General features: G+C 42.0%; 1 long non-coding RNA gene across 1 annotated transcript; it reads left to right on the forward strand.

Moving 5' to 3' along the window:
• The first annotated feature begins 2,288 nt into the window (after window positions 1–2,288).
• Window positions 2,289–15,313, forward strand: LOC140847219 (uncharacterized). Its single transcript, XR_012126980.1, has 3 exons — window positions 2,289–2,439; window positions 2,991–3,166; window positions 15,004–15,313. It is a non-coding gene; the product is annotated as an uncharacterized lncRNA (long non-coding RNA).
• The last annotated feature ends 10,849 nt before the right edge of the window (window positions 15,314–26,162 follow it).

The raw sequence follows: 26,162 nt of genomic DNA on the forward strand, positions 1-26,162 counted from the left end.
GTGATATACTGCTTACCCCATGACCCCCCCTACTTTATGTGTGCTTATCATAATGCCCCTTTTTCTCCTTTTTCCGCTTACCACCCATCCTCACCAGTCCCTTTCCCTTTGATAATTGTTAGTCCATTCTTGGATTCTGTGAGTCTGCTCCTGTTTTGTTCCTTCAGTTTTTCCTTTGTTCTTATATTCCACAGATGAGTGTAATCATTTGATACTTGTCTTTCTCCACCTGGCTTACTTCGCTGAGCATAAAACCCTCTAGCTCCATCCACATTGCTGCAAATGGTAAGATTTGTTTTATTCTTATGGCTGAATAATATTCCATTGTGTATATGTTCCACATCTTCTTTATCCATTCAGCTACTGATGGACACTTAGCGTCCTTCCATTTCTTGGCTATTGTACCTAGTGCTGCGATAAACATAAGGGTGCATATGTCTGTTTGAAACTGGGCTAGTAAATTCTTAGGGTTAATTCCTAACAGTGGAATTCCTGGGTCAAATGATATTTCTACTTTGAGTTTTTGAGGAACCTCCAAACTGCTTTCCAAAATGGCTGAACTAGTTTACATTCCCACCAGCAGTGTAGGAGGATTCCCCTGACTCCACATCTTCACCAACATTTGTTATCGTTGGTCTTTCAGATGTTGGCCATCCCATCTGGTGTTAGGTGATATTTCACTGTGGTTTTAACTTGCATTTCTGTGATGATAGCAATGTGGAGCATCTTTTCATGTGCCTGTTAGCCATCTGAATTTATTCTTTGCACTGTGTTCAGCTCCTCTGCCCATTTTTGTAATTGGATAATTTGCTTTTTGTTTGTTGAGGTACATGAGCTCTTTGTATATTTTGGATGTTAACCCCTTATTGGATATGTCATTTATGAATATATTCTCCCACACTGTAGGATGCCTTTTTTTCTAATTGTGGTGTCCTTTGCTGTACAGAAGCTTTTTATTGATAGAGTCCCACTTGTCCGTTTTGGCTTTTGTTTCCCTTCCCCAAGGAGATATGTTCATGAAGAAGTTGCACATGTTTATATTCAAGATAGTTTTGCCTATATTTTCTTCTTAGAGTTTTATTGTTTCATGACTTACATTTAGGTCTTTTTGAGTTTACTTTTGTGTATGGAGTTAGACAGTAATCCATTTTCATTCTCTTACATATAGCTGTCCACTTTTGCCAACACCAGCTGTTGAAGAGGCTGTCATTTCCCCACTGTATGTCCGTGGTTCCTTTATTTGACCATATATGCTTGGGTTAATATCTGGACTCCCTATTCTGCTCCACTGCTCTATGGATCTGTTCTAGTGCCAGTACCAAATTGTCTTGATTACTGCAGCTTTGTAGTAGAGCTTGAACTTGGGAAGCGAGATACCCCCTGCTTTATTCCTTCTCAGGTTTGCTTTGGCTGTTCTGGGTCTTTTGTGTTTCCATATGAATTTTAGAACTATTTGTTCCAGTTAGTTTAACAATGCTGATAGTATTTTGACAGGGATTGCATTAAATCTGTAGATTGCTTTAGGCAGAATGGCCATTTTGGCAATATTAATTCTTCCTAGCCAAGAGCATGGGATGAATTTCCATTTATTAGTGTCCTCTTTAATTTCTCTTAAGAGTGTCTTATAGTTTTCAGGGTTTAGGTCTTTCACTTCCTTGCTAGGTATTTATTCTTTTTGATGCAATTGTGAATGCAACTGTTTTCCCAATTTTTCTTTCTGCTAGTTCAGTGTTAGTATATAGGAATGTAACAGATTTCTGTGCATTAAATTTCTGTCCTCATCTGTGATTTTTATCAAATATTTGATCAAACAGCCCAAATTAAATTTCCCTAACTGTCCTCCATATATGTCACCTTACTAATGTTAATAGCAATACTATTCCAGGTAACAATTAGAGCTGTCACAGGGGCTCATTATATGTAATTGCAAAGAAGGAGAATCTGTGAAGGGCGTCAAACTCACCACCTGGCAAAACTTCTCTTGTAACCAGATCTCACACAACCAACCCCAGACGGAATCGTGTGCTGGCCAGGGTGCTGTCCTGGGGCCCGCCAGCCAGGTCTCATGCCCGAACACTTATGAAGTAAGTGAGCAGGCATGTGACCCCAGTGCTGTTTTGTTTAAAAGTGAACACGGTGTGCAGCCAGGTTTGGGAATCCCTGCTGTGGCTGACCTCGTCTTGGGACTCACATGCTCACCACATTCTCCCTGGGACATCGCTGGGTGAAGCTGCCCCTTCGTCTTCTGTGCCTCCCACCACTGCCTCGCCTGCAGGCAGACCACCCGATCTTCTCCATAGGTTGGGACAGTGCTTCTCACGCTGGGATCAAGGCTTCTGGGAATCCCAACAGCGCGGCCCGAGAGGCGTCGGGAGGCAGAACGGCCCAGTCCCCGGCGCCCTCTCTGGGGTCGTCACCGCTTGGCAAAGACAGGCTGGGGTGGGTGATCAAACCACGCTGGGTGTCTGGGCCGGTGGCCCCAAGGCCCCCACCGCCTTTCATCTTCTTGGCTCGTACTCCAGCTCCTTCGCGGTCCCACCTGCGAAGCCTCCCCTCTTTTCCATCCTCGCCTCCGTCTACCTTTTCGAACCTTCGGCGCTCGTCCCGGTGACGTACTGTCACCGGGCGACCATCCCCTGCGTCAGGGCCGCGCCCAGGGCGCACGGCGCCCCCTCCCCTGCAGGGCCTGGCGCCCGGGTCCGAGAACGCGAAGCCCTTTGGCCCCCTTCGCAAGCCACAGCACCGCTCCACGCAGCCAGCGGACTGCCTCGGAGCCTGGAAGGCGCTCCCCCAAAGCCCCGGGACTGGGGCAGGAGCGGCGCGCGGGGCGGGGCCTCCCCCAAGCCGGTCCCCCCCCACCCCGCGTGGGCGTAGGGAGGAAGAGGAGGCGGCGGTGGCGGAAGGGGGGCGCGGAACACAAACCCTGCAAGGTTTTTTTTTTTCTTTTGCATTTAATTAAAAAAACATTTTGTTTTCTTCCCAAACCCGAGGGGTCCTCTCCGGAGCGGGCGCGGGTCCGGGGCCTGGCGGAGGCTGCCGGGCGGCCCCCATGCGACCAGGCAGTGCGTTGAGCGGCCTGACCGTTCGGCCCCTTCTGGGTCCCCCCTCTGCAGCCCGTGCGCGGCCATCTCCGAGACGCCGCGCCGACGGCTGCTCGAACATCAGGGTGAGTTTCTCACAATGTAGCAATTTCTCTTTAAATCTCTTAACTCTCTACCTGCGAGTCGGGGCTGTGACAGGGCGCGAAAGTGAGTGTGGGGGGGGGCCGGAGCCGGGACCGAACCCCCCACAATACTCACACACTCAGACCCCCAATCGGGGCGCAGCGACCGCTGCCTCCTTTTTCGCTCGGCCCCCACCACCCCCGGCAGCCCCCCACCTCCCGCGTCTCTCCCACCACCACCGCCGCCCGATCCTCCGCGGACACCCCACCCCTACTCCCCTGCCCAAAACCGGCGCCCGGGGCCTCCCAGGCCCTCCGCCGGCTGCCGGGGATACAATGGAGCGGCGGAAAAACGAGACCTAACGTTCCACTGGGGGAGGGGCGAGAGACCCCCCCTTACCCCGATCGGGGACCCCTCCCCTGGCCGTGCTCCCCGCCTTTCGGTGGAGAAGAGGGCAGTGGGGCCGAGGATGGTGATTTCCTGGTGGAGGCGGCGAGCCTTCATCTCCCCTTCTCGCCCGTCCCCTGCGCCCCCCTCCCCAAATCCTTCCATGGGGTGCCGGGGAGAAACGGGGCCTCGGGTCGGCTGGGCACGGATCGATGCGGAAGGAGGCCACTGGGTCTCCCCCTCCCCACCGCCCCTAAACAATGAAAGGAGCTGACTTGGTCCCCCACTCCCCAGCACTGAAAGGCGTTGAGCCCCCTTCCCCGCTTGCTGGCCAGTCCCGGAGGGGGACCTTACGCGGGGGAAGAGTGGGGGTAAAAGGAGGGAGGTGAGCCTTACCCCTGTCACCTCCCGAGACTTGGGGCGGCCACCCATCTCCGCCCCCTCCCCCTGGGAATGGGAGTTACCAAGCCCCGCCCGGGCACCGCGCTCGGGTGGTGACCTTTAGACAAAGGCAACCCTTTCCCTGGGCTGAGCCCGGACTAGCCTGGCCCGCGGCCTCCCCAGGGCCCTGCGGAGGGCGGCCAGGCCGCGGGCTCCCGGAGGGAGGGATGGAGGAGGAGGGAGGCGGGATGGAGCCGTCTGGTTTTCCCATCCCTGGCTGCCCTTCGGCTGCTTCCCCGGCTCCTGTCACGGGCGGCCGCGGGGAGACAAGGGAGCGGAGGCTGCCCAGGCCTTGGTCCGCGGCCAGCGGAGAACGGGGCGAGCAGCCGCGGGAGGGCCGGCTCTGGGTCCGCAGCCAGCCGTGATTGGAAGGCACGGCGGCCCCTTCCCCTCCGCGCCCCTTTGTTTTGCTTTGCGGTTCTGAGAAGCTGAACTTCCTCGGAGGTGGGGTCAGAGGCCACCGTGTCGGCTGTCGGGGTGGCGGGGGTGACAGGTCCCAGCCCTCTGGTGTTCCCAGCCCGTGGGCTGCTGTCTGTGCCCAGCCTTCTGTCCTGACAATCAGCCGCTTTTGTCGCACAGCCCTCCAGCAGAGCAGTAGCAGTCTGCGGAGGTGCTGTTTCTGCACTGGGGGATGTGTTGGCCTTGCGCTCACACCTCCTTTCCGAGGGTGCTTGTTGGGGAACAGTTTGTGGGACCACCCAAGACTCCAAGGCCTGAGATTTATGATAAGCCCTGTCTGGGTCTTTCAGTCTCTTCTCTCACCTGGGCTGGGGATTGGGGGTGCAGTCACCTCCGACGTACCCGGTGGTGGTAATCGGGGACAGTGGACAGCTGAGAAACCATCCCTTCCCGTGTGCCCTTGTGCAGTGGGACTTGAGGAGCATGTTTACCTCCCCCACCTCCTCCCTGGCTCCCCAACTTCTACAAGCCAGAAATAACATGTCTACTCAGGGAGCTTTATGGATTGGCTGATGCTACCTGCATTACGAGTGGAACCAGCCCAAGTTGGAAACAGTTATTCCCATTTTTCAGACAGGCTAATGGAGGCTCAGAGAGGCTATATGACTTGCCTGGGGTCACACAGCCCCCATTTATACCTTCTCAAGTTTCTCCAGCTCAGCCCCAACTGTCAGGTTCTCCTGTACCCCCTCTGTGGCATTTTGTCCCTTTTCATTTTGTTGACATGGGTCTCAAATGGGGATAATACCTGGAAAAGGTGTTGGGTTTTGTTTTTTTTTTCCCCCTGAGTGCTGGTTTTGGGAGGGGTAAGGAGGACCTGGAAGCTTGGCTGAGGGCAGGATCTTTGCCCCTGGGGTGGGAGCAGAGTGTTTGCCTACAGAACCTGGGAGCTGGAGGTGGGGAGTCAGGGGAAGGAGGGCCCCAGGCTTGGCCGAGCAGGACACGGGGGGCACCTGGGAGCGGCCCCACTGTCACCCTCCTCCTTTTCCACTTGAGCTGGAAGCTGGCCCAGCTTGCTGCTGCTGGGAGGGCAGCTGAACTATTGGGGACCTTTGCGGTCACTCTGCCCTGTCAAGCTCCACGGTGATCTGATGCGGCTGGCAAGGAGCTTTCTGCCCTTGGCCCGAGTGTCAGACCCCCTGTCCCACTCTGTGACCTTAGGCAGGCCATTGACCTCACTAGTCCTCAGGTTCCTCTGCAGTTGGGCATAATTAGAGTTTCTTTAATGGACCTTGAGGTGGGAGAAGTATTATGCAAGCATGTTAACTTTTATTTCTCATTCAGCAGAGGGGATATGGCCTGCCTGTAGGGAAGGGGAGCAGTGTAGTGCTGGGCATTTAAGGGGTAGTAGCCACGGCAGGCACCCTGGAGGAATTCCCTGTGCTTTGGGGTGGGAGTGGGGGGCAAAGGGGAGACTGAATAAATCCACTTTGGTGATAGGCTGCCTTCCAGCTTTCTGAACGGGCCCCTACCCCTTCAGCACTTCTGGTGGTAAATAAACATTTGCGGGGTGGCTGGGGATGGCCCAGTGAGGGAGGTGACACAGATGATCTTCCCATTGTACAGATGAGGAAACTGAGTCCAGGGCTGAGAGGGGACTCCAACCCAGATAGCAGAGGCCGGGCGTGGTAGGGCAGGGACTCAGTATTTGTCAGCAGAGCTGGAGAGGCAGTGTTTTGAGGGAGCCCCTGTGCCGCCCCTCCCCTGCTGCCCTCTTCTTGACGTGCACCCTCCTGAGATGACAGGCTTATGTAATAACAATTCCTGGGGGTGGAGTAGGGTGGGGGGTGGGCAGGAGAAGATGGGCTTTAGGAAACACACAGGTCTCGAGGGTGAGTGTTTCCTGAAAGTAGGAATTGGTTTTTTTGAGTGGGGAAGCATGAGTAAGGCCCACAGGGGACAGGCCTGTACCCTCCCCACCCCCTCCTGCTGACTTCCTTCCCAGAGGCCTCCTGGGCCTTCCCAACCTTCCCTGGGGATGTGGGGTCTTCTCACCCCACCTGCCCCCAGGCTGTGGAAGGGCCAGGGGGTCAACACCTGGGTCTGGGCTTCTCGGGAGGGGGTCTGGGGTGAGGGAGTCTCCCTCCCAGGGTCCTGAGGACAACCTTCTAGCCCCCGGCCCAGCCACCAGTGGAGTTCAGGCCAGCAGTCCCAGCTTTCCCCTGTGGTCATTCTGTCTCCTGGTCTCAAGAATGCAGAAGGCTGCTGGTGGGGGAAAGGTAATTGGAAACTGGAAAACGTAGCATTCCTTTCTAGCTGGCCCAGGCTTGGAAAGTGCTGAGGGGCTGCCTTTCTCCCCGTCCCACAGCAGGGGAGAGGGTGGGGGCTGCGGTGGTCTTGCCCTGCCCCTTTGGGCCTTCTGCCCCAGGCACCCTCCCTCTTGGTGGAAACAGCAGTTCCCTGAGCTACTGGTCCACGGATATAAGCCACCCCCCACATCAGAGTGATCCCTCCCGACCCCACTGACTCTCCTGTTCATATCTGAGTTTTTCTTCCCTCTTTAAGGTCGGAGGGCCTGTCTGAGGCGGCTCCCCAGGGTAGGATCTGTCACACCAGAGACACATGGGAAATGTTTGCTTGAATTGTCCCCAAGGATTCCCTCCTCATTCCTTCCGTAGAAGTCCCTGCCACCATTAGAGTTTTGTCCCCTCAGACTGAAGCCTTCATGACATGCAAGATCCCCCAATGGAGTTTTCTAAGATATTCCTAGTTTGGTGGCAATTAGTTTTGTGTACAAGTTTGTATATTCACAGTGGCAGGGAATTTTTTCTTTCCATCGTTCCCACCTAAACTTCCTGAGGGCCTACTGTGTGCCAGGGCCCTGGGGCTCAGTTAGGATACTGGGACCCAGTCCAGGAGGAGGTTAGAGATAAGTTGTCCGCAGGGCTGGATTAGCTGCTGGGGCATTTGATTAATTCTGTCTGGGTGGTCTGGAGGGCTCCAAGGAGGAAGCAGCTTCTTTCTTTCTGTCTCATTCTTGTTTTCCAAGCCACACATTCATGTGGGACAAATTAAAAACCCAAGCATAGTAAGTCTCTCCTTCCACCCCCTTGGCCTCCCTGCCCCCACCCCCAGTTTGCCTCCCGAGGGGCAGCACCTCAGTGCTGATGTTCTGTGCACACACATTTATATACCGTGTATGTCTTCAGAAACAGTTCGCACGGGCCAGCTCGCTCTGCCCATCGTGCTGCACCTCGCTTTCGTCAGGTCATCTCCCTGGGAGACCCTATCGCACACCCTGTCTTCATCTTGGCTGCATGATATTCTGCAGGGTGGGCGAACCCTCTCTTACTTAACGTGGGTGTGGAGGCGTTTCCTTGCATGCAGAGCTGGAAGGTACACATCCAATCTTATCGGGAGGTGGGTATGTCTGTGAGATAAACTCCTGGAAGTGGCATTGCTGGATCAAGAGCCTGCATTGTGTCATTTGGTCTTCCTTGGTACCTTTGCAGCTGTGCCTTGAAGGAAGCTGCTCCCCTCCTGTTCTGCACAGCCAACCTGTCAGTCCCACTGTCTTTACCCTCTTGTGATTTCCTTGCCCTCCTCCTTCCTGCCTGTGGCCTGCATCATGTGCTTGCCCTTTGGAGTGGAGGTCAAGAGCATGGACTCTGGAAGCCAACTGTTCGGTGGTTCAAATCCTGTCTCTGCCACTGCTGGCTGAGTGGCTGCAGGCCAGGGGCTTGCGAGCTCTGGGCCTCAGTTTTCCTCTCAACTAAATGGGTTCATCTCACTACCTACTTTTGGAAGGCTGTTGTGAGGCATAAATAACACCCATAATGTGCACCGGCAGCCTTGCTGAAGTTGGTGTTATCTGTTTAACAGTTCAGGGGGTCAGGAACCCCTGTTCCAGGGCTGTGAACCCCTAATTGGCAGACATGGGAGGTAATGCTGGCTTTTCCACCTAATTGCAGTGTGACCCTGATAAGCGATCCCTTTTCTGGGTCTCGGTTCCTTGTCTGTGAAATGGGCTCATGATGGCTCCCTTGTAGGGTCTGGAATGAGACGGTGCTGTCTCTCCCATGCCAGGCTTGCAGTAGGCTTTTGGGAACTTGCAAGCAACTGACGTTGCTGTTGTTTTCATTGCAATGACTGTTCTCTGAGGGACCCATGCTGACTTCTCCACTCCGAAAGGTCCCCACTGCCTTCCCAAAAGGCACATGGGAACAGTGTTGGCATTCTGAACCACAGGGCAGCAGAGGGCACACAGCAGACTGCTCTGGCATCAAGCGCAATGGTGTGACCCTCGGAACAGACAGGGCTTCCCCACTCTGTGCCGAAGTTTCCTCAACCGGGGGAATGAGAATGACAGGAAGCCCACTTCAGACGTGCTCATGGATGTTCAGTGCTTAATATGTGCCTAGCATATAGCAGGTGCTCAGGAAAATGTTAGTGGCCTTGGTGAAGGTGGCCATGCTGATGGTGGCCATGCTGGTGGTCATATTAGTGGCTCTGGTGGGGGGGTGATGCTGAGGGTGGTGGTGATTATCAGCGCATTAGCGAAGGCTCCCATGGGCTCACATCCCCAAGCCCTTACTGCCTTCCCCCAAACCCTGGGCAATTAATGTTGGCATTGTAAACAGAGGACAGGGTCCAAGGCAGAACCCTGTGGGCTTCAGCTTCCTCCCCTGTATCAGAACTTCCCTCGGGGGTTCTTTGTGAGGCTGAATTGAGTGAAGATGCAGAAAGTCTTGAAGGTGGCTCGGGTGGATCTGGGAGCTGGCAGTGAGGGTTCACTTTGCTTATTGTTATTATTATTATTAACTTTTTATCATGGAAATTTAAAAGCACTCGCAAGGAGTTGGGAGAATAGCATAATCAACCCTGTGTACCCATTACTGGCTTTCTGCTGATCTTTTTTTGTCCGTTACCCCTCTCCCAACCCCACACTTTTTTTTCTCTTTTGGTAGATACCATAAAGCAGATCCAGCCTTCATACTATTTCAGCTGTATTATTACTGTGCATTCTGATGGCATTGGTTCTGCAGTGCGAGTCTGTTTTGCCACCTCCAGGATCTGTCATGTTCTGTGACAGACAAGACATTAGGTCCATTTCACAGTTGGAGAAACTGAGGCAGCAGGGAGTGGGTTTTGGTCAGGTTGCCCTTTCTCTGTGCTCTGTTCTTTGGGACCTTGCTGAGGTTGCTGTCTGGGCCACCCAGAACCTCGCACCATGGGGGCCGTTTCTGATTACACGGTTTTGGGGACTTAACACCTGTGGTGTTCAGTGTGGGTGTAGATGCTGCTGTTCTGTGCAGAAGTCATCCAGGTAAAGGGTGAGCTGGAGAAGTTTGGCCAGCGGTAGGGGGATGGATGGGATGACCACCAGAGGTAAGGGGTGCCTGGGTCAGCCTCCCAGGTTCCAGTCTTCTTTCTGCCCCTTCTAACCTTGTGATGTGGAGGCAAGTTATTTCCCTTCTCTAATCCCAGGTTAGAAAACCAGAAGTACAAGAATAGTAAGAGATGTTTCTTTCGAGAGCCTTTGTGTCAATCATGTGAGGTCCTGTGTGGACAAGTGTTTTGCAGAGTGCCTGGCTCAGAGTAAGCGCTCAGCAGGAGGTGGCAGTCATCGGGGCTGTCATTGTTCTCAGCTCTGTGTTAAGTGTGCGCTCCAAGGGGAAAGGAACCAAATGCACTTTTTGTGGGTAAGAAACCCGTGCAAATCCTCTTGTATATATAAGTAAACAGATAGAAAGTTAAAAACAACAGTTTTTATGTACAAAAAAGCTTTGCATCTTAAAACTTCTTTTTCCTCCTGACGGGTTAAAAAAAAGGGGGGGTTTAAGGTTTAGATGTCAATGCTGAGATTATGGTCTGTGGGGTTTGGTTTGAGCATTTCTTCCTCACTCAGCCAGCACAGGAGTCCTGAATTTAATTCCTTGCCTCCACACACAAGAGATTTAGGTTTAATCTCGCCAACCCATTTTCCACTCCAAAGCTGGCCGGAGCTGGGAATTCTGCAGATTTTGTCTCTCAGATTCAGGGGTGAGAAAGTTTGAGCCACTCATGACTTTTCATTGACCTCACCCCGCTGTAGAGGGACTGTCCTCTAGCTGTCTGGGAATTGTACTATGCACTTTAAAGAGAACTGACAACTCTGTGAGCAGATCCTATCACTCACTGGAAGTTCTTACTTAAACATGAAAATCTGCCTTAATCATATCCAACTTTTTCAAGTGCAGGCAAGGCCTTAGAACTCCATGAGGACCGCGGTGTGAAAAATTGGTTGCGTTTTGATAATACGAAGGTGTGTTTTGTCAAGTGTCTCATAGTGTTTTCATTCCACTTTTTAATATAGTTGTACTTACAAGTGTAAAACAGGTCAGTGTTTTGTTTTCTGCATGGGATTAGCCCTCGGAATCTTCCCATAAAGGACCATTTTCATGGGTTCAGATTTAGTCTAACTTATCAAGGCTTTTGCCCCGGTGTTTAGTCTCCTGGTAATGCCCTGCCAGTGTTGATGGGCCACAGAACAGTGCAAATGCAAATGCTTGTTTCCATCTAAAGCACCCACATGGTATAGGTACCCTGAAAGAGTGTTTTTCCCAGGGGATATATAATCTTTGTATAATCAACATATTTCATGAGAAAGCATTACAAAGCCAGACCAAGAGCTTTGATCTTGAGAGCAGAATATTGAGTATATGAAACAGGATATGACGCTTTTAATAAGGAGAAACAAAAGATGTGACTTTGAATGTATGAACTGAATAATATAATTGCATTTTTTCTTCCAAGAATGAGCATGATTAAGTGAAGGTTAAGTATTTTTGTTTATATAAAATACAGAAGTCTGCTCATCTTTTTGTTTTCCCCTGGCTTCACTGTAAAGTACCTAATAATATGTCTTTGCACCTGACAAGGATGAGCACCTCTCGGTGAAGTTTGCCACCTTGTGGAAAATCTTTTAACACAATTTACTGTGCAGGGTTATTAAGGCAGCTCAGGGCTTACAGTTTATTAGAATATTTAAGAGTGCATTCAAAGTATGTTTAATAAAATTTTGTTTCTCCAGAATAATAGAGAAACTGGATATTCTTGTTAACATTTAAGTAGCTTTAAATTGCTACAGACATAAATATTTATATCTATATGGTGCTCTTAGAGGCTCTACAAGTTGACAGTGCAGGTCTGGAGACAAAGTGTCTGAATCAAAACTACGGCTCAGACATTTTCTAGCTCTATGATCTTGGGTAAATTAGCTTATCTCAAGATGCCTCAGTTTTCTTATATGCAAAATGGAGATAATTATAGTAACTAGCATTGAGCTGATAATTGAATGGAGCAAATTTAGAAGTGCCAGACAAAGCTAATCTCTCTCTATCCATGATAGTTATTATTATTATTATTATTAATGTCTTAAATTTGGGGGGATGGTCCAGATCACAGTCTATCTTATTGTCAATTAATGTGTGGTGTTTTCACTTAGAGACTAAAGAAACATATGGAGATAGTTATATTTAACAGCAATATAGTGCTTATGATGTACCAGATGCAATCTGAAGTATTTCCCACATGTGAATTTATTCCATCCTGCAAGACAGGTACTATTATCACCCCAATTTTGCAATGAAGAGGTGGAAGCATAGAGAATTTAAGTAACCTTTTTTTAAAATTAAAGTATCATTGATATACAATCTTATGAAGGTTTCACATGAAAAACATTGTGGTTTCACCATTCACCCATATTATCTCACCGTCCCCCACCCACCCGCCATTGCATTACTGTCCATCAGCGTAGTAAGATGCTATGGAGTAACTACTTGTCTTCTCCATGCTGCACTGCCTTCCCCATGACCTCCCTATATTGTGATTGCTAATTACAGTGCCCCTTAATCCCCTCCTCCCTCCCTCCCTCCTGACCCACCCTCCCCAGTCCTCTGCCTTTGATGACCGCTAGTCCCTTTGTGGAGTCTGTGAGTCTGCTGCTGTTTTTTTCCTTCAGTTTTGCTTTGCTGTTATATTCCACAAATGAGGGAAATCATTTGGTACTTGTCTTTCTCTGCCTGGCTGATTTCACTGAGCATAATACCCTCTAGCTCCATCCATGTTGTTGAGAATGGTAGGATTTGTTTTCTTTTTATGGCTGAATAATATTCCATTGTGTTTATGTACCACTTCTTTATCCATTCTACTGGTGGACGTCAAGGAACCTTTTTAAGGTCACAAAGCTATAAGTAATGGAGCCAAGATTTAAGCCTACAAAATCTTTCATTTTAGTTTGTGCTCATAACCACTGCACATATTGCCTCTTGGTATAACTTATGTTTGTGGGAATTAATAAATATCAGATAGCTAGATTAGGGGCAAAGGAGGTAAAAGGACAGTATCATACACATACTGTTGACAGTTACTAAATTGCACCGGAAGTGCCAGGCCCTTTAAATCTTATCTGTTCCAGTCTTATCTATTCCACTCCCACAGAGGGCCTCCACTCCTTATTATCATTTGTTCTTTTTCTATTTGTTTTTGTTACATTCCATTTTCAAAAAGAATTCATTGAAAATCCTCTAATACTTGAATTTCCCATTTGAACAGTCTAATAATGTATTATCTGTCTCTTTCCTTCTCCCCTTTCTCCTCTCAGAACACAGAAAAATGAACATAAAAAGTTAGTTCCGTTTTTTACCTCTATTTTGGAAACACTCTATCAGTGGAAATGTTCATTCAAACTTTTCACATGAGGCAATCAGTCAATGTTCATCAAGTAACTCATGAATGAATGAAAGCTAATATTAATCCTATCTAAGCTGATAAGGTTAGGAAAACAACAGTATGAAAAACACTGTATGTTTAAATAACACATGAAAGTTTTAAAATTATATGCATCATTCTCTCATCTCATTCAGACAGTTGTCCTGAATGGTAAGAAGAGCAATTATTATTATTTGTGAAGGCTGTTTGCTTTGGCCAAGGTAATCACATGGTTAATCAGAGAGTGAAAATTCAGAGCGTTTTAGTATATATTCATTGGTGTAATGTGTGAAAATACTGTTATGCTTATTATCTCTATTGAAAAATAATTTTCTAACTTTCTATCATTATTTGTTTTGCTAGTAACATGTTGCTAAAACAGCTATTTTCCAAGTTTGTGTTGTTGGAAAAATGCTTTTTTCCCCATTTTTTTCTGTTTGATCTTCTATTTTGTTTTCCTATGAAAAAAGTCTGCAAAAACTATTCTCCCCTTTCAATAAGAAAACAAGTTAAATTCTTCTGAGAGGAATAAAGAAGAAATAATTATCTAAAAATACCCCTTCAAAGTCTGCCTTGAGAGGAAATCGGAAAGTGGGTGGTTAAGAGAGAGTAAATTTTATATTTCCAAACACCAGTCACATTTATCCTGTTACTTAGTATATGTTTGATCTACAGGATACTTGAAGTATATGTGGTAGAAAATGGTTTGTGTGACTGATGTATCAATTAAAGGGAATGAACATTAGTGTTACCAGAAGTTCCAAACAGTGGAATGAATGTGTGGAAACAAAGGGCAGTTTATACATTTGGTCTAAAGAGAGAAAATAACCAGAGAGCATTAGTAAGGTATCCAGTACACTAACTGACCCCACGATGTCATAAAACATGGACCTGTGGTTGGGTATTTCTGGAGATTAGTAAGATTTCCTTCATGCCATTCCTGAATGAAAGATGGAATCAGATCAAGCCATGGCTTTTAATAGGTGTACTCTGTACACTTTCTCCTTGACAGGAACTCTTGTAGCCTTTTAAAAATATCAGCTACCTTGTGACCTCAATGTCTTTACTTCATACTTAGTATTTTTCCTGTTGACTGGCTGGGACCTCATAATGGTTCAGTTCACTAAGTGATTGGGAAATGATGATCAATTTTAGAGGGCTTTACATTACTGAGTAAAATTCCTAAAACTTTAAGAATTTGAAAATTCCACTAAAATGATTACTTAACATTGAGACAAAACAAAAGCAGCATCTTCATGGAGAGGACAGAAATTAAAAGTTAACAAATATTGTTCTTTTATTTTCTTCAGACATAGAAATAAATGAAACTCAATGATTTACAAATACTCATTACCATTACTCATGAAGCCCTTCTAGAAAAAGTTACAACATTCTCTATCTTATGACCCCTTTAATTTAAAAGAGAAAATTTTATTAAGAGATAATATATGCCAGCATATGGTTAGAATTCTATATAAATGTTATTTTTAAGCTGCATTTCCAGATAATTTACTCTAACTGCAGTCAACTGGAATTTTCTGGCTCTAGAAGAATTGAGATCACTTGTGGAAGATTTCTATTGGTTGATTTCTGAATTGCCAGTTTCTATGGCTATTTGATAACTTTCCAGATAAACCAGTACTAAAGAGTTCCGTTAACATTCAGCACATACTGTCAACAAAATAACTTGTTTAATTTTAAAAAAATTAAAATCTTTCTGATGCATTTTTTCACAATGAGCTAAATAATGTATTTTGCATATGGGTAGAAATAAGGTAAATGATCACATGTATCTGTGTATTTCATCAGTCAAAAATGATATTAGTATTTTTCACTCTTTGTTTTTCATGTTTGTATACAGGAATTCAGTTGACCTGTTACTCACAGATCATAAAAGCCAAAGAACACATACTTTGATCTTGTGGGCTTCCAATGCAAAATTCCTATGGACTGGAAGAATCCACATAGCATTATACAGTGTTCATCAGCCCAAAAAATGTCATGGGCCGAATATGCATGGAAATATCATGCCAAGAAGAACTCAAGACAAAATGTTAATAAAATGTTTGGTGTGCAGCTAAACATTAAAGATAGTTTTTCATGAATAAAAAAGTATCTTTATTTAGAAAGCTGTAATGTCACTGATAATACAAAATGAGAGTATTAAAAAAGCTTACACTGTATTAAAATATTAACTCAATCAATTTGGGTTGGCTATTCTGGGTATCTGATTTGGAGAGTATTTTCTTCCTTTCTTTCTTCTTCCTTTCATTCCTTTATTTTGAAAAGTGACTTTAAAATATACCAGGAATATAGACATTCTTCTCTGTTCACAGATCAAAGGTCACTATTATGCAGACATATATTTTGCAGTAAACTAATGCAGCCAAACCTGCTTTCAAATTTTCTAGTACTTAGTGTTATATAAGGAGTTCCACAACAGCTCTCCTTCATTAGAGGTAGATAAGAATAAAAATAAAAACCATCAAATGGCAAAGGACAAAAATATTCAAAGTATTAAGCAGGGATAATTCACCAGCTATAATTCAGGGATAATCCCCGAATGATGAAAACTTACTTTTGCACGTAAAGTCACCAAATCCTTGTCATAGAAATCGTATTTCCTTAAATACTATTTACAGAAGGTATATATATGTAAACCCCCAGGAACAATTAGATTTCTTTTGACTAGAGCCTAAATCAGTCATCCTGAAAAATGGTCCCTGAAACAAAAGCATTGGCATTACATGAAAGCAATTTCAAAACAAATTCTCCAGCCTTATCCCAAACCTACTCAATGAGAAACTTTGGGGGTGGAACTCAGCAATCTGTGTTTTATCCGGTCCTCTAAGTATTTGTAATGTACAGTAATGATTGAGGACTAGTAGCCTAAATACATTGGCCAATGGTTCTTTTTTAAGTTACCCCTGTATACCAGGAGTTCTGCTGAAACATTAAACACCTTTTCCTTCATGGTAACCAAGTTTTCCTTTCTACAGATTAATTTATCTCACTTTACAGAAATTTATACTAAATATAACAACTGTATTCTAACTAGAATTGTAAAAATCATTGAAATATAATGGCAAAGCCAAATATTTCAATTATTCAAAAATAATTCAATATTAAACTAGAATGATAAAAATCATTGAAATATAATGGCAAATGACAAAATATGTTGTCCTTTGCAAAATGTTCTGCTTTATAAATATCCTCAGGATATTTTGGAAAGATCTAACCAGCACTAGAAAGGGAGAGAAGGAAGAAGGGAGGAAGGGACATAGAGGCAGATAGAGAGAGAGGAAAGAAGAGAAAGAGTTTACATTTGTCTTAAGAGGGCTTTAATTTCTGAAAATAAGCTGTGGGCTGACTGCAGAATGACCATAATGAAATACAGGATAGTAGAGCAGACTTTGGAAAGCTAGGTAGGGTAAGGCAGATATCTTAGCAGGATGACAGTAAGAAATAAAGATTATGATTTACAGAATTTACATAGAATACACTAACATCAACAAACACAAAATAACATTATTATTTAAACACTGTCACTGTACAAAATAGACTTGAAGTAATCACAGTTAGGAAAAGTGGATGATTACTACAGTTTCCAATGTACATTTCTTCCAGAAACCAATACCACCTTTATGACTTTTATTTCCCTATGAGGTGCCAGGTATTACCAGAAAATAAACTCTTACAAAAATAACTGCATTTTCATCATGGCTTATGTTGGGCATGAATTCACCAGAGTATAAGGGTCTTTTAAGGTAAGGTTGATCTCTCCTCAAATACATCTGAGACACTGCTCCCCATTCTATGTGCAACTGTGACAATCCTGAGAAGGCCCTTTCCGCAGAGTGGATCCTATCAGGCTTACCTTTTTTATAGTATTTTATGTAATATAGAATAATTTTCTTAGGCCATTTGTCAGACCACTAGATTTGAAATATGAAACTTTTTAAATTTTTCTTAAAGTGTAACTATAAAATTAGTTTCCATATCATTTTTCTTCTGTATATCTATAATTGATAAAGTAAGGAATTATTTGAAATTATTTTATTCCATTTGTCTATATATGCAAGTATCAATTCCTCTTCATGTTATATATAGTAAATAAATAACAAGCCAAACATTGGCAAAAGAAAAAAACCTGGTATAGGTTATTTTTTTAAACAGTAGGACCGACCTATCGTGGACTAGGAATAAATGCTATTAATTGACAGAATCCTAGAATTCTGGAACAGAAGGGTAGCTTCAGGATCATCTTGTTTAGTTTTTTTTTTTTGAGGGGGTGGTGATCGGATCAGATCAGATCCCTACCTATCCTGTGGCTGAAGGGTGTGAATGCTGCATTTTCTTTTTAAAAATTTTTTTATTAAGGTATTATTTATATACACTCTTATGAAGGTTTCACATGAAAAAACAATGTGGCTACTACATTCATCCATATTATCGAGTCCCCCCCACACCCCATTGCAGTCACTGTCCATCAGTGCAGTAGGATGCCACAGAGTCACTGTCTTCTCTGCGCTACACTGTCTTCCCCATGATTCCCCAAACGCCATGTGTGGCTGTCAAACACCCCTCGACCCCCTTCTCCCTCCCTCCCACCAGCCCTCCGCGACCCCTCCCCTTTGGGAGCCCCTGAGTAACAAAGGAATCCTATGGTCTCCATTACTGTGGTGCTTCACGAGGAGATGAGCCCGTAGAAAGCCCCTGGAATCCCTGTGTGCTGAGCGTGATGTGGGCAACTGAGTAGGTTACCTCTGGTCCAGTGAGAGAATATAAATTAGTTGAAAGAAAGAGCACAACAATGCATGTCTCGAGTTTGATATCAAGGAAACTGGCAGCATACAAGGAATATAAGGTGGAGTTCTGCACCAGGATGAGACAAGAATATGCTTACATTTTCATTATTTTTATTTTTTCTAATTTCACTGAGAAATAATTGACGGTATCCCTGTGTAAGATTTAGGTATACATATGATGGTTTGGTTTACATATATTGTGAAATGATTACCATGATAGGTTCAGCTAGCATCCATCTTATATAGATACAATAAAATGAAAACATAAAACAAGAAAAAAAGGAAAAATTTGTGTACTCTTGTAATGAGAACTCATAGGATTTAATAACTTTCCTGTATATGATACAGGAGAGTTAGCTCTAGTCACCATGTTGTTCTCTGCATCCCTAGAACTTCTTTATTTTATAACTGGAACCTTTGTACCTTTGACCTCCCTCCTCCAGGTCCCCCTGCCTCCAAGCCCTGCTTCTGATATTTTTCTGTGAGCTGAGCTTCTATGGTTTATTTTATCAGACTCACATATAAAAGTGAGCTCAGACAGTATTTGTCTTTCTCATTTCACTTAACACAATTCCTTCAACATCCATCCATGTTGTTGCAGATGGTAGAATTTCACTTTTTATGGCTAAATATTATTCCATTGTAGATATACACCACAACTTCATTATCTATTCATCCACTGATGGACACTCGGATGGATGCTATTGTAAATGTGATCTATTTCTTTCTTTTTTTCAGAAAATTCTTAGTGTATAGAGACATTACTGAGTTTTATATATTAATTTTGTATCATGCAACTTACTGAATTTGTTGATTAGTTCTTATAGTTTTTGGTTGTGTCTTTAGGATTTTCTCTGCATAAAAATCATGTCATCTGTAAATAGAGACAATTTTAATTCTTCCTTTCTAATTCTTTTTTTTAAAGCAGACAAGCAGACATTTATTAATTAATAGCATGAACTTTAAATAAGAGATACAAACACTGTCACATGGCCAACAACCCTTGCCAATATGATTTTACAAGGCTGTTCTTACGCATTTTGTTTCTTTATCTCGCCTGATGGCTCCAGCGAGGACTTCTAGACTTCGCAGCGGTGACAGTGAGCGCCCCTGTCTTCTTCCTGATCCTACAGGACAAGTTGTCAAATTTGAGCTACTGATTATGATGTCAGGTATGGGCTTGTCATATATGGCCTTTATTATGTTGAGATATATTCCTTTTGTGTCTATTTTGTTAAGATTTTTATAACAAGTGGATGTTGCAATTCTCTAATGCTTTTTCTGCTTCTATTGAGATGATCATATGATTTTTTCTTTCATTCTCTTAATGTACGGTATCACTTTGATTGATTTGCATATGTTGAATCATTCTTGCACCCCAAGAATAAATTCCACTTGATCATGGTGAATTATCCTTTTGACATACTGTTGATTTCAGTTTGCTAGTTCTTTGTTGAGAATATTTGCACCTATATCCATCAAGGATATTAGCCTGTAATGTTCTTTTCTAGTAGTTTCCTTATCTGGCTTTGGTATCAGAATGATGCTAGCTTTCTAAAATGAATGTGGGAGTATTCCTTCCTCTTTGATTTTTTGGAAGAGTTTGAGAAGGATTGGCATTAATTCTTCCTTAGATGTTGGATAGAATTTACAGGTGAAGCCATCTGGTTCTGGGATTTTCTTCATTGGAAGATTTTTGATTACTGATTCAATCTTACTAGTAATTGGTCTATTCAAAGTTTCTGTTTTTTCCTAATTTAGTCTTGGCAAGTTGTATGTTTCTACAAATTTTTCTATTTCTTCTAGGTTGTCTCGTTTGTTGGCATACAGTTGTTCCTAGTAGTGTCTATGACCCTTTGTATTTCTGTGGTATAAGTTATAATGTCTCTTTTTTCATTTATAATTTTGGTGATTTGGGTCCTCTTTTTTCCTTGATTAGTATAACTAAAAAGTGTCAGTTTTGTTTATCTTTGAAAAATACTCTTAGTTTGAGTGACCATTTCTGTTTTCTGTTGTCTGTCTTATTTATTTCTGCTCTAACCAGTATAATTCCTTTCCTCCTGCTAACTTTGGCTCAGTTTATCCTATTTCTAGTTTCTTAAGGTGTAGAGTTAGATTGTATATTTGGGATATTGCTTGCTTCGTAATATAGGTGTTCATTGCTATGAACTATGCTTACATTTTAAATCACTAAGGGGGGATGGAAAACCAGAAAACTGAGTTAAATTACATTGCATGATATACCAGCATAAAACCAAGTCAAATGAACACTAAGATATGGACATCTTTCTTGAAGTGAGAAGGGTACTGGGATTTTTTCTGAATTTTCAACTTATTCAATAATTATGTATTTAGTCTCTATTCTTTGTCATACAGTAAAAAAATATATAAAACTATAACAATGATGAAAATCAGATCAAATATTTATTTATTAATTATATATTTATTAAATTATTATATATATGTTAATTAAATATATCAATAGCCTCAATATTTGTTAACATATACCACTGTTTCTGAAAGGAACAATTGAACATCCATTTACAAAACCACCCAATCAATCAACCAATGGACAAGAATTTTAGCAAGCTTTAAAATATTCTACAAACACTAAGATTGGTAAAAATATATATATATATATCAGTCACTCCATAGCAAACATCATAATATGAAGTGAAATATTGGAAGTGTCCAGAATGCCAATAACAGCATTAATATTTAACAATGTTTTACAAGTTCTAGACAAAACAATGAGCTAAGGCATGGTACAGTTAGGTGTATTTTTTGGAAAAAATTAACCTATTTGCCCAAATATTATCATATACACATAAAAATGAAGATAAAGTCAAAATTCCAAGAATAAAGACAAATTGTAAAGTGTCTTGAGATACGATGAGAACACAATATAGCTTCCCTATATTCCAAAAATAACTTTTATAGAAGGGTTGAAATCTAAAAAAATACCCTTACCTTCCAATGTACAGGAACATATTACTTCTGTGTTTTCTTTAAGTGAGCTCAACTTTCTCGCCAGTCCATGTCATTCTGGGTAGCACTGGGGACACAGGAGACTTTAACTTACTTATTAAAGGAACATCTCTGATGTACTGTCTTTCAATTTATAGTCCAGCATTAAGTTATTTTAACTTTGAAGTTCCTAATCACATTTCTATACTGCAATGTGCAGTAATAAATCCTTGTTGAGATTAATCCTCATGTCTATAAAATTGAGACAAATTATTCCAGAGGGAGACAGCTGAAATAAGCAGCTTATGTGTGGCTGTTGTCCAATTCTAATGCTAGAGTTCCTTGAACCCTCCAGTATTGTTACAAAGGATAGCTCCTCACATCTCATTCTGATATTTTTGTGGTAAGACATATTTTTTGTTGGTCTCTAATAGGGAGGACTAATGAGAGAAGGAATCAGGAAAGAAACCCACAGAATTCTCCCCAAAATTTTTGCTCACTTGGGATTACCACATCAAACACAAAAATTTAATTCCGTTGTGAAAGTGAAAGATAATCCTCAAAGCAGGATAAATAAGAATGAAGAAATGAAATTTGTTTTTAGTAGGTTATCACAAACTGTGTGATTTAATGTTTGTGTTTTACAAAAGCTAATATAGTAAAGTTTTTGACCCAACAATTTAAAAAATATTAACCCTTACATGAAATCTCATTAAACACAACACATCCTGTGCTCTATATTCATATTTGACACTCATAATAATACCTATCCTGTATACTCTGGAAAATAATTCTGAGGATCACATAAAATAATATAGAAAAACATTTAAAATATAAAGCACTCTAGTACTAAGAAGTGTTTTCATTTTTGTTGTCTAAGGTTTTAACAACATTTTATTAGTTGAAACTGTGGATGTTATTAATAAAAAGGAAAAGTAGAAAGATCCTTGATAGAATCTATCAGAATAATAATGATTTTCCTAGACACTTCCTTAGAATCAGTAAGGCCTAATGCTTATAAACCTCCCCCTCCCCATATGCATCCAGTGCCCCTGGCCTCTGAATATAGATTATCAGTGAAGTGTTGGTGCACTTGCAACCTGCTAGGTCCTTGATAGACCTTCAGATCATACCTGACACTTGAGGTCAGAGGAAAACCACCTTAGTTTCAATTCACACTAAAGACATATTTGAACATACTTGAAATGTCTGCATCAAGTGTAGTGACTATTTTAACAGCACTGACTGAAACCAAAATTACTTTTTTAGTGCGTGTGTACTTTCCAGTGAAATGAAGGACAGGGAATCTCTACAAGTAGAAATTATCTGACACATTAAAAAATAAGACTCTAAGAATTTGCCGAATAATATTATTAAAGTAGTAAATGCTTTTTAAAACAGTTTTAACAGGATGTAAATATTGATAGAAAGCTGTATATTTATGGTTTTGGTCAAAGTAAATGGACTCAGTATACTTTAAATTTTAAAAAGATAATTTTCTCTGTCTCTCACTCCCATTACCCTCTCTATATCCACGTGGTAAGGTTTTTCTGGGGACAATTTGTACTTGTCTTATCCCTCCGTCATTGCAATATAAGCTCATATTAGTCACCCTTGTATAACCAGATCTTAAAAACTGAATTTAATGTAGCATCAACAAATGTTAGTTCAGTTGAATTGCATTAATTAGATAATTATGAACTTTAAGGATGGGGACCCTTTGACTGAAAGATGAGAGTATTATTCTGACTCTTGTAACTGAAGCTGTCATGCTCAACCGTTTGAACTGTTTGAGATTCAGGCGGCTCCAGCAAATGACTATAATAAGCAAATCCATTTCTTGCAGGAAGTCTCTCCATCCATATAGCCGTTTCAGCTGCTGACAAGTGATCTATCTGTTCCGAGATATTGTAGCAACATAGTGAGAATTGCTAAGTGACATATTTGAAGTGAAGCAGTGGTATGATATGGAAAGAGAGAAAAGAAGGCGATTGGATATAGTTTACCAGCTGTCTAGTTGCGGGGCCACTTCACACTTTGTGAGGCACAGTCAGGGAAGTACTTACTCATTTCTAGAAACCAGGGTCCATGGCAAGCCTGTTATCCTAGCAGAGATCATGGCCTACCTAACCCACTTTAATTATGTACCAAGAATCATTTTCTGCATGTTTGAGGCATTTTCATGAGAAGAATACTATTTCTTATTAGTCAATATGGCAAATCACACATGACACGTAACACAGCTGGCTGTGACCCACGCCTCTATTGCCATATTCTTTTCAAGTGTGTTTAATGATTAGTTCTTTTTCATTTGATCTTGTTCATTTTCCTCCCTCTTAAATAATTTCTAAAAACCTTTAAACTTTTTTATTTACTTATAGTCTAATCAGTTCCTAAAGGAAATAAAGCTGCTAGAGGAGGCAATTTGAATAAGGAAGGACAGCCAGACATTCTGGATTGTGAATGATAATGTTTAAACACCATATTTAAAAGTACAATACCAAGTGAATATTATTGAAAAACATACTTTTAATGTTATTTTTCTGAAGATATTTGCTGACAGCTTATCTGGAAGATAGTGAAACTAGTAAGGCTAAAGACATTGGAATAAGAATGGCATTGCGCTCAGGGTTGAATCCCTTGCTCTGTCACTTCATGGAAGTCAGCTTCTTTATGAGCAAAATGGGTGTTATAGTAGAACCTACTTTGAAGGTGCTTTCCTTGGGTGAAATACACATAAACCTCTTAGCATATTAGCAAGCATGTAAGGACGTAATAAACATTTTCTGCAGTCATGGCACTTATACCTTATATGAGTTGTATATGCATTAAAAGAGAGATTGTCAGAAAAGAAGATAATCAATGTGAATGAGGAGAATGTGGAACTGCATCCAAAGGATAAAACCTTGCAGAATAACGCATTTTGCATGCGGCCTTGGTTATAGCTAATTAAACCAAACAGCCCTTGTTTGAATATATATATATCACCTACTGGTTCCTGCATTTTTCAGGCGAGAACACTAAGATGTGATGTTGGTTTGAAAACTTGTTGGAAGGTTACAACCTGGGCTTTTCCTAGAGCCCTCACACCTTGCTGGTTCCCCAAGGGACCACTCTCTGTGAACTGTAGACAAACCATTGTGTGTGCCATGTCAGCAAATTCTCCTTCCAAAGCTCCAGCTCAATTTTCTAGAGCCAAGGAGGGAAAATACATTGACACTCCTGAGACTGTAGCATTCGGGGTCCCTGATGCCACTCTGGCCTCTGTCAACTTCAGGATGTCATTTAGCCTCTTTGGATCTCTTTTCTGATAATAACAATAAAAGGAACTATAAGAAAAGAAAGATCGAGACTAGATGATCCCAAATATTCCATAAATATCTGTTGTATAGAAAAGTGTGTAAACTCCACTAATGGAAATATAAAAATGTATTTGAAATAAAACGTTGATACTTGATTTTCTCTTTCTGTCATCACTATACAAACTTAAATTATATGTTGCTTCCAGTTATGACAATATACATTTATTATGTATATGAAAGTAGTGAATTTTTTCATTATCAATTAGTCCTTAAATGGATAATCAGAATAATTTATCTAAATCATTTCTGATATTACTTCAGCACATTTGATTTCTCAGTGTAATAATTTCAAAAAGAAAACACTTAACTATTTCTGTATAAAGTTTAATATTCATTTGTATGGAAAACAAACTATTGTGCTTTTCTTATGTATCATATATATCTATATATCTCTCCATATGTAGGTATATATACATGTTATGTGTTGTATACATGTTATTCTTATGTATTCTTATGTAAAAGTTAGTTTTACATTTTAAAGTATGGAAAATATTTCAAAATAAATGATTTTTCATTGTATATATTTCACAAATATAAATGGAATCTAAAATTTTACCTATACTGAAAACTCTCCAGAAAAAGATTCAACTACAGAGAAATTAAAATCAGTCTTAAAACAAAGCTTTGAGAAATTAAGGGTAGATTTCAGTGTCATATGAATCTCAGCTTAAAATCTGTCTTTTGCTATGTTAGGCTGTTTTGGGGTCTCAATCTCCACAATTCTGCAAGGTGGATTATATCGTGATCATGTTGACTGATTCCCCAAAGCTAATATCTCTTTCCAAGAGACCCTGATTTTAACTTGCAGAGTTTGGTAGTTTTAGGAGGCTGATCCTATATTCTGTGTAAGGATATAGCACGTGACAGAAGCTTAACCAATTAATGCATCCTATCCTCAATCCAAGTTTATGACTAAGATGCTCAACACAGAGTGAAACTCAGGACCCAGGCTTGATATGTAGGAGCAGAAAGCAATGATAGCCAGTGGTGACCTACCAACTGCCGTTAGCACTGCAGATATTTGTTGTCTAGAGCCAGCTGAAAGTCACTGGAAGGGGTACAGCTCAGAACAATGCCAGAAAACAGAGCTCTGATGATGCTGTGACCCAACTCTGGTGAAGCCCACACTATTGCTAGTCTTTTCAATTATGTGTGCCAACAAATTTCTTTTATTTGTTGCAGAGTATCTGAGATGATTGTGTTTGCAGTATAAAAATCTGAATTAGGGAAAATGATCCCTCCAGTCTCTGGGTTATAAGGTTTTATAATATAGGTCCACAAACCTCATCTAAATTCTCAGAGAAAAGGTGTGCTTTAGAATTTGGAATTTTTCATTTTTAGTCAGAAGATGTAGTGCATATACCATATAATAGCTAACACTGCCAGAGGGACCTGAGGCGATAACCTGTAATCAGAGTCAATATTTCTGCTGCAAAATGTGTGAACAATCACAATTAGTATATATTTTTTTTCTTGAGAAAGATTACAAGTAACCTAGTGATTTTTCATCTCAGGCTTTGATAAAGAGTAAATTTTGAAGAAAAATGCACATAGCTCTCTTGAGTTTAGATTAGTAGTTAAGGATATATGTAACTCCTCTCTGTCTATACACATGCACGCACATGTATGTGAACATATGCATGTGTAGATATTATGTCCTACTATAGGTTATTTGCTTTATAAAAATAACTGGTAGTTCAGTTACTCATGATACTGAATGCTTCTTTATAAACAGAATTTATAGTCAAATTATATCATTATCTTCATTATCATCATCTACATTATCCAGGGATATAGATTATAGTTTATGCTGCCCTGTTTTTAATACACCAAACTAAGAGCAAAGTTTGCTGAATGTAAAAAATGTATCTTGGTCAGACATA

This window comes from Manis javanica, chromosome 17 (genome assembly GCF_040802235.1).
Source record: "Manis javanica isolate MJ-LG chromosome 17, MJ_LKY, whole genome shotgun sequence".
Lineage (NCBI taxonomy): Eukaryota > Metazoa > Chordata > Mammalia > Pholidota > Manidae > Manis > Manis javanica.